Source organism: Etheostoma spectabile, chromosome 9 (genome assembly GCF_008692095.1).
Source record: "Etheostoma spectabile isolate EspeVRDwgs_2016 chromosome 9, UIUC_Espe_1.0, whole genome shotgun sequence".
In the NCBI taxonomy this organism is placed as follows: Eukaryota; Metazoa; Chordata; class Actinopteri; order Perciformes; family Percidae; genus Etheostoma; species Etheostoma spectabile.
Window position 1 is genome coordinate 21,520,184 of NC_045741.1, and position 8,563 is coordinate 21,528,746.

Sequence of the window (8,563 nt, forward strand, 5' to 3'; positions counted from 1 at the left end):
AATCAATCAATCAATCAATCAATCAATCAATCAATCAATCAATGTGTTTGTAATTTTCTTTTGAGCTGCCATCAAAGAGAACAAAGTCTAGGAAGGGCATTAACTCGCTGCATGTCAAAACGAACAAATCAAACATTTGAATAAGACCCTTTTCTTCTGTGTCTGTTTCTGACGACTTCACCTGGCTGGGATATCTGGTGCGAGGGACAACAACGTTCTCTTCTTCTCTGGTGCCAGTGGATCTACTTTAGGATATATGTACTTTTTGTTCATAGTCAGTCAAGTTGTGCATTTCTCTGTAGTTGAGCATGAACACATAACAAACATCACTGCTATTCTATACACACACACTAAATCTGTTACTTTGTTTCTTAATAAAAGGGAATGCACCGCCACGTCATCTTTTTTGTATCTATTCTAACAGAAGAATAGCTCAGAGGTACACAGAAGAGCTTGTTCTGGAGAGATGTACATGTGGAGAAGGAATCTTCACCATCTCTGGACCCAGCTGTTTCCTCTTTATCAGATCCTAGTGGGACAGCGGATACAAAGGCCAGACTTTATGAGTTTTAAAATGATGGAGGCAGACACACTGTAAACAGAAACATTCTGTTATTAAGCATGTTTAAAAAAAACAACAAAAAAACATGTTCCAACATGATAAAAAATTGCTACAAGCACACACAGAAGTGTGTTTTCGTTTTTCTTTAATTGTGAGTGTAGGACACCATTACCAAAGACAACCAGGGCTGGATGTCAGCCATGTGCAGTGACTTTGCTCTTAACCTTGGAAATGTATGTGAGCAAGTTTTTTTTCTTCTCTTCTTCTTAATCCTCTCTCTCGTTCTTGCTGTGCTTTGGCTGAGCACCGTGACCACTTAACTAATTGTGTTGTGAAAGATGTTCCAAGGGTGATGATTCAGCTTCAGTTTCCACTAGTTTCTTAAGCAGGTTTTCTTGGGAAACTGCCGGGGACTCGTTTAGAAACCAGACTAAGACCTACAGTCGTGCTCTGTGAGATTGTACTTAGGCACACTTTTCTGGGCTAAATGCTAACATACACGCGATGACAATGTTTAGCAGCTTCAATTTTAACCTTGTTATTTTTTTTAACTCACAATTACATTCACAATTTTCACTGTTTCTTAGAAATTGCTACACACAGGCCTGAAGTACACACACACACACACACACACACACACTCTGGTCCTATACATGCACAAATGGAGAAAAGTGGAGCTGCACCCTGAGCGTTTGCAGGACTGGCATCTCCCCAGCTACCAGTCCACACTCCGTACTTCGGTCCAAATGGGGGCTTGAACCGGCGACCTGACTCCCGATGGACTGAGCTACTGCTACCCCTTGAGTTGTTTACCATCTAAGTGCAATTAGTGCAATGGCAATTGATCCAAAGGTTAAGATATTTCAAAGCCACAAAAATGGTGCTATAGAGAAAAAATCTGAAAAACAAGTCAGTGGGATTCATCCTCTGGAGATCATGAACGTCTGTACAAAATGGCAATACATCTAGTAGTTTCATTTTTCTTCTAATTATTTTTTGGGCATTACGGATTTTGTACAGTTTAAAAACTGTGGGATATAAGACGTTATTTATTGAGCTTTTGAGGGTTTGAAGGTGTTTAGATATAGTATATCACCATTTGTTTAAAATAAATACAATCCACTGTTTCTGGAAATCAGCTCCAGTATTTCATAAATCTCAGCTTGATGTGGGTTTGGACACAGGGACAACATTTCTTGAGTGTGGCCACAGACTTCGGACTAAACAATAGGCCTACTAATGCCACTGAAAATATTGTCACAACTCTACATACTCTGTAATCACATAATAAATCTATTCTGTGTGAGTCATCGAGCTGAATAAAGCACTTTGTCTCAAAGATTAAAACCTACTGCACATATGAAATCAATAAAGCATGCTCTTAATCACTGTCAGTCCAACTATAAATCCTACACAACTTGACACATTTGAACCTTGCATTTCAAAGCCCCCGCACTCTTCTTCCCTCAATGCTAAAGATTATTCTTATTCTAGGGTTTAGACTTGAGGTTGTGATATCTGGGGGTCCTATGCGGCAGCAGCGGTCCCGCCGCTAGCCTTGGTTTTTTCCATGAGGCCTGAGGAATGGAAGGAGCCGACGCTTTGTAGAACAGATGTTCCCGCTTAGCTCAAAACCAAATTACGCAGTCAAGCTTACAGCCATGGGCCAGAACCGCACAGATGCTGATTGAGTGGCAAAGGGAGCAACAAAAGTAGATCAGGCTCAAATCTGGTCAGCCTTTGAGACAGGAACGTAAAAATGATATTGACATTGCTATGGAGACTAAATGGAGAGCTGGAGGCTTTGGTCTGGGTACCCTTTGCCAGACAGCCATCTGTGTTTGTTTTCATGAGAACTCAAGTTTTCGTATCGTCGTGTTTATGATTTCAATGTATGAAACAGGCAGCTTGTAAATGAGTGTAACAAGCGTTACTCAAACAAAAAGTTGAACATTTGACCTTTTGTTTGCTGGAAATTGTCTGCAACAGCACTGACAATAAGCAATCACTCTATTGTAACACTGGTGAGGGTTTGTCACACTGAGCTCATGAGTCCAAGTCCCAGAACATTTTGACCAGACAGCATACTGTAAATAGTTTTTCCATTAGTATTTTTTTTAAATCAGTTGACTGTTCAGAAGCATCGTCTGTACAATATTTCTAGGTCTCTGTCTTGTGAATTGCCAAAAACGAAATAGTATAAGCTATTATTAATATCAGTGTTTCCCCCAGTGTGTTAGACTGGGTAACCCCACCCACTCTTCTCCTGCTTCAGTTCAAAATTTTGCGGGAACCAATCACAAACTGGCTTATCTACCTGGCGCGCTATTGGCTGGTTTAACACAATGACGATAGAGAAGCGACCAAGCAGCTTCTTGTTTACATTCAACATAGCGTCCACCCGTTAATGCCGTTGTCGCTTCTACGTGACCCGGACCGTTGGTCTGATTGGTTGAAGGACTATCCAACTCCATACATTTGAACAATGCCTTTTGGTCACGCCTCTTGTGTAGAGAAAATACAGAGCAGGCTCCCCAGACCAAAGCTCAATCTCAAATCTGTTGAGCTTGCCTTGGTCTGGTCATACAAGTGTATTGCAAGCCTGGTGGCCCTCCGGGCCTAAATTGCCCCCCACCAAGCCTAAGCCACTGTGGAAAAACTGTTTAATGTATTTTTAAAAGGTTTTTAAACTAGTTACAGTGGGGCGGCTCAGTTGGAAACTTAGACATAGTCATATTATCAAATCTCCAGTTAGCTTTTAGCATTGAATTAAAGCAACACTTTGTAACTTTTCCTGCTTTGGTGGCCCTACAGGTTGGAAGCGGAACTGTCCATCACATAACATTATTCAAGTTTGCCAGATTGGGTAATGGACAATTCCACTTCCAACCTGTAGAAGGACTAAAACAGGAAAGGTTACATAGTGTCTAATAGTGCGTAGTGTTGAATCCAAAAAACTATGGAATCTTTCTTGTAGCTTTTTTAAATGTTAAATTTTGTGATTCCATCCATGATTCCGTTATCACAGAAACTTGACTCTACATTGATGCTGCCATCAGTTTTTGACTGGCCTCGGGTGGGCCCTCATCAAAAAAAGACACTTGCCACCGGGTCTGACTACTTTTCTAGGGAAAACACTAATTCAACATTTCACAAGCTAATAGCTAAAAAGTCTTGTCTTCAGCTTGTATGAAGATGCATTTTTCAGACAATCCAATTTTTTAATGGTTAATTCAGCCTAAAGAAGAAGAATGTGTGGAATAAAAAAGATGATTAGGTTGACCATCGGCTGACAATATTATAGCAGGAGTCAAAATGTACCTGAAAAATCTCCCCCGAAAAATATAAACAGGGTCCTAAAAACCTTCAAATTGACCTCATGACCTACAGTAAGTGGTAGCTTCAAACCTGACTGGTAAAAACATGGTTGCCCCAAAAACCTCAACAATTTTGTAATCATCTGCAATTAAACCCATTTTTTCATAACAGAGAAAATCTCCACCATACCTTTTGATGACCTTTTTATTCGTTGTTTTCAACTTTTGTTTTATCCTGCTGCATCATGTTCTATTCATGTGGATAAATGATATCTTGTGATATTGAAAAAAAATGAAAATGCTAGAATCCTTTTCAGCTCATTTAAACTTTATTACATTAAATTGTGGCTGGATTAGTAATGAAATGAAACAGTGGTTCCACATGTAACATTACAATGAATGAGGCTCCACAATGAAAGTAGTTAGAAACTTACTGACATTTAGAATAATGCACTTCATGCATCGTTGTCGTCCACATTTAGGTAGATTAAATGATTAAACACAAATCCTTGCAAACTTGTCAGTGGTACAACTTGGCTGGAACAATGCCCTGAAGTCAATATCACACCGCTGACACAATGAAAATACAACTTGCTAACATTTCTTTGGGTAATCACATAAAGATTTGAAAGAAACATTCAAAACTAACAGAAATATAAGTTTGTGGTGCCAAAACCCCAATCACTGGAGTTGCAGATAAGAGTAGATTCATCAGGCTTGCTAACAAACATTCATTTGATATGAAATCTTCAAGATGAACATTTCCTTTGGTGGCTGTGTGTTATCTGGAGTGTGGGGAGAAAGCAGCATTGCACACATTCCCAGTCACTAATAATAGGGATAGCTGGGTGACATCAATTAGACAGACATAGCAGACATTTCACTGGGATTACCTGACAATGAATTCCAGTGTCAGTGTGGCCTTTGACAGCACAGAGAGACAGAAAAGAGAGAGAGACGTGGGCAAAGAGAGAGGCATTGGCAAAGAGTGAGACGTGTTTGCAGCTTTTTCGAGGGAAGAATGCTGAAATAAACATGAAGGCTGAACAAAACAACAAGATCAACGGCATCAATATGTAACAGTATTAACACAACAGCTCTGGACGCCAGGGCCTACCTATCAAGCAGAAATGATAAATCTGCTCATGAAACATTCTGTTTAAGCAAAGAAAGGGAACAGCCATCTAAAACTTGAGATGCACCGCTTTGCATACACTTCAGGGTTCAGTGCCATCGTCTGACAGGTTGGAGGACTAAGGTTTGATTTTCAGGGCCAATGACTCGAGGCATATCCCCCACACTGCTCTGTGCTGGGTGTGGTCAACTTAACATAAGCGCATGGCAAAAGAAGTGTTGAATCTGGGTTGGGCTGTCTTGCTGCATGTTCAGTGGAAGATGGTGAGGTAAACAGGACAGAGATCCCGCTGATGGGGGACTTCACTCCTGTTCCTGCTGAACTGAGCCAGTTTTTAGGTAAACACTGATACCAGTTCAGTAGGCACGGGAGGGCACAGCCCGAACATTGCTCCATTTGAAAATGCTGTGTGCAGTTTTGCCTGTAAGGCGTTTTTTTTTTTTTTAATGTTAAATCTGTGTAGTTAACATACTTGTTGTTACAACCAGAATGTTTACACTTTTAAAGCTTTAGTGCGTAACTTTTTGATATTAATAAACGTCATTGTTACATTCAAATCATTGCCAAATGAGTTGCTACAAACCTCCACACAACTCTCATTGTATTCATTCTCATTTTCAGAATGGCTATTTTCAGAAGTGGCTTGTTCGGAATGCAATCTAGTATTTTACAAAAATAGTTTACCAAAACGTGTTTCTGAAAACATTTCAGAAATTGGCCGTGCAGTTCCTGAATCTCTTCATTCTCTCTTTCATTTCAGATTGACAAAGGTCAGCTTTTTGACACGCACCATTTTATCAAATGCTGCGCCTCTTTCCCAGGATGCTTTGCATCGGTGACCAGGATAGTTCATTTGGTAGAGCGGGCGCCCATATATAGAGGTTTACTCCTTGACGCAGCGGGCCGGGGTTTGACTCCGACCTGCAGTCCTTTGCTGCGTGTCATTCCCCCCCTCTCTCTCCCCTTTCATGTCTTCATCTGTCCTGTCAAAAATAAAGGCTGAAAATGGCCAAAAAAGAATTGTTAAAAAAATAAAAATAATAACAGGTTAGAATTCTTCATGGGGGCGACAGAAAATACGCACTATATCTTTAACTTTTAACACTGTTCTTCACAAAAGAAAGGGCAATGAATGTGTACTCGCTATTTTGAGTAAAGTTGACTGGGGTTGCAGGAGAGCTGCCAGCATCAGCCTACACTCTGATAGCATCCACACAATGGAGAATGGAGCTAGTTGTGAACAGGACTTTTTTTGTATACATAACGTGGAACTCCACGGATTTATGATGTTAGTTTATGGTGTAATCCTTGGCCTTGGAAGTAATACTATAATTCTTAGCCAGTCAACAACTGCAGCTTGGGATAGATCAGCCCAACACACTGTTTAATCCATTTTGTGCACTTCTGCGCCTTTGTTTTTGGCTTTGAAGAAGCTATAAAAAGACTCAAATCCCATTTTGCTTTAAACTATGAGTATCTCTCTTACTGGACCTGCTCCATCCGTACACTACTAACAGGTCCCTCGGGTCTTCTAACTAGGGATTACTGGCGGTCCCAAGCACTCGCTTAAAAACTAAAGGTGACTGTTCCTTTGAAGTGCTGGCTCCGAACCTGCGTTCTGCAGTCACTGTTGATGCTTTTAAAAAGCAGCTGAAGACGCACTTGTTTAAATTCACTTTTTAATCATATTTGTAACTTTGGGTTTTAGGTTTTAATCTTTTAAATGATTTTTATTAGGCTTTCAATTATTTTTCTTTCAGTATTTCCTGTTGGATCCTACTGTATTTTTACGCATGTTCATCATGTGAAGCACTTTGTGACTTTGTCTGTAAAAGGGTCTATAACAAATAAACGTATTAAATGTATTATTACAGTGCCATGCACACCACACCAAACACAGTTTGCCTTGCCTAGTTACAGTTGCTAAGCTTAGACAATCGCTGCTTGGGGAGGGGGTTATCAACCGGCAAACTAGGTGCATGCAGGTTTCTTCTCCAACGCAAACATCCAGGCTGCAGTGTGGCACCAAAATACTGGCACACCATTCCTGAGCAAATTCAGTTGTACATGAACTGGGCCTGCCCCGACCGGTCTGACATTTATCTCCAAATTCCTAAAATCACAACACAACCTGTGGCATTAAGTACACATTAAACCCAGGTCAAACTGTCTATATTTGGTATGCATGAGGATTCTTGCCAATGCATAAGGTAAGATAAGACATTTGTTGCTTCAGGCAAATACAATACAAAAAACTGTACAACTTGTCGCACATTCTGCACAATCAAGATCTGCATTTGGACCACAGCAACATATTTAACCCTACGTAACTCCTACATGGAGATACAATCTTTAAGCTTTCTGTCTTCTTGCTTTCCTTCCTCCCTCGCTCCCTCCCTTCCTCCCTCCCTTTCCACCTAATCCTCGTCACTCCTCTCCACCTCCCTCCGTCTTTCTTCATATCCGAGATCATCAAGTTCTTTCCATTCAGCGGAACAAATCCCCTCCATCGAATCAACTATTTCACCTCAGGCACTGAACTTAGCCACTGTGAACAACACATAGCAGGGATCAATGCTCACCAATTAGCTAAGCTCTGTGCCTTTAGCAAGTGGGTGGCTGGCCTTTGAGGGAACAGAGACTCACCCAGACCTTTACGTGACTGCTCAGTGGTAAAGTTTGGCGGGTTTCAAAGCCTGCAATGTTCAAGATGTTGAGGTTTGCTTCGCCTTCGACCGGGCTCGTTCATATTGTGTTTCAGAGTGCGCTGCCAACGAAGGATCCTGTCCCTTATTTGAAACATCCAAAATCGTCTCCTTGTTTACAAATCTTGAGTTACAAGAGCCGGAACGTGATCTGCCTTCAAAAATGTGTTCTGTCGTGGAAATCTGTATGGCTCTCACATGCATTTACATCGACTTGCTGGCGGATTTGAAAGGAGAGAATTTAATTTTTTTTTTTTTTCAATTTCAGACAGCTGCACATTTAACTGCAGTCGTTTAAATGCATTTCAGAGTTTTCTATTCGAGAAAGTAATTCCACAAGGAAACCTCTTGAGGTTCACTGTTAGAGTTGATCACAATATCTGTCTAACCCGCTCCAGTAGTTATTCCTTTGACTCTATAGCAACATCTAGTGCAGATAATTACAGAAGGTCACACAAAAGCATCCCACTGTGGAAATACAACACGGGCGGGTCACCTGCTATACTGTGAAGGAGTGGAAATCCCTGGCAATGTGATTTTTGTTTCTCTTTGTGCATCAAATCACGGTGCCAGGAACCCTCCCCACCACAGCCGTGGCAGAGGCTGGAACGGATCCACCCTGAACCTCTCCGTCCTCTGTCTCTTCTCTACCCTCCACCTGGGCTCCAGATGCCTTCTTCCACAGCAGCTGTGGAGTACCTGTGACCAGAAAGAAAGAGCAAAAGAGAGATGTAGGAAACATTACTCGTCTGAACAAAACATTTTCAATTTAACTTGAACTAATTGACAGGTGGAATATTTAAGCATGTAGGTTTTCAACTGTATTTCATCTATTCTAAGGATC

The 8,563-nt window shown here is 41.0% G+C and overlaps 1 long non-coding RNA gene across 1 annotated transcript in view; it reads right to left on the reverse strand.

Moving 5' to 3' along the window:
- Positions 1-7,937: 7,937 nt before the first annotated feature.
- LOC116695896 (uncharacterized) overlaps positions 7,938-8,563 on the reverse strand; it is a 9,116-nt gene continuing 8,490 nt past the window's right edge. The window contains exon 2 of the long non-coding RNA XR_004333578.1: positions 7,938-8,418. This is a non-coding gene — a long non-coding RNA (uncharacterized LOC116695896). The remainder of the gene's footprint in view (positions 8,419-8,563) is intronic.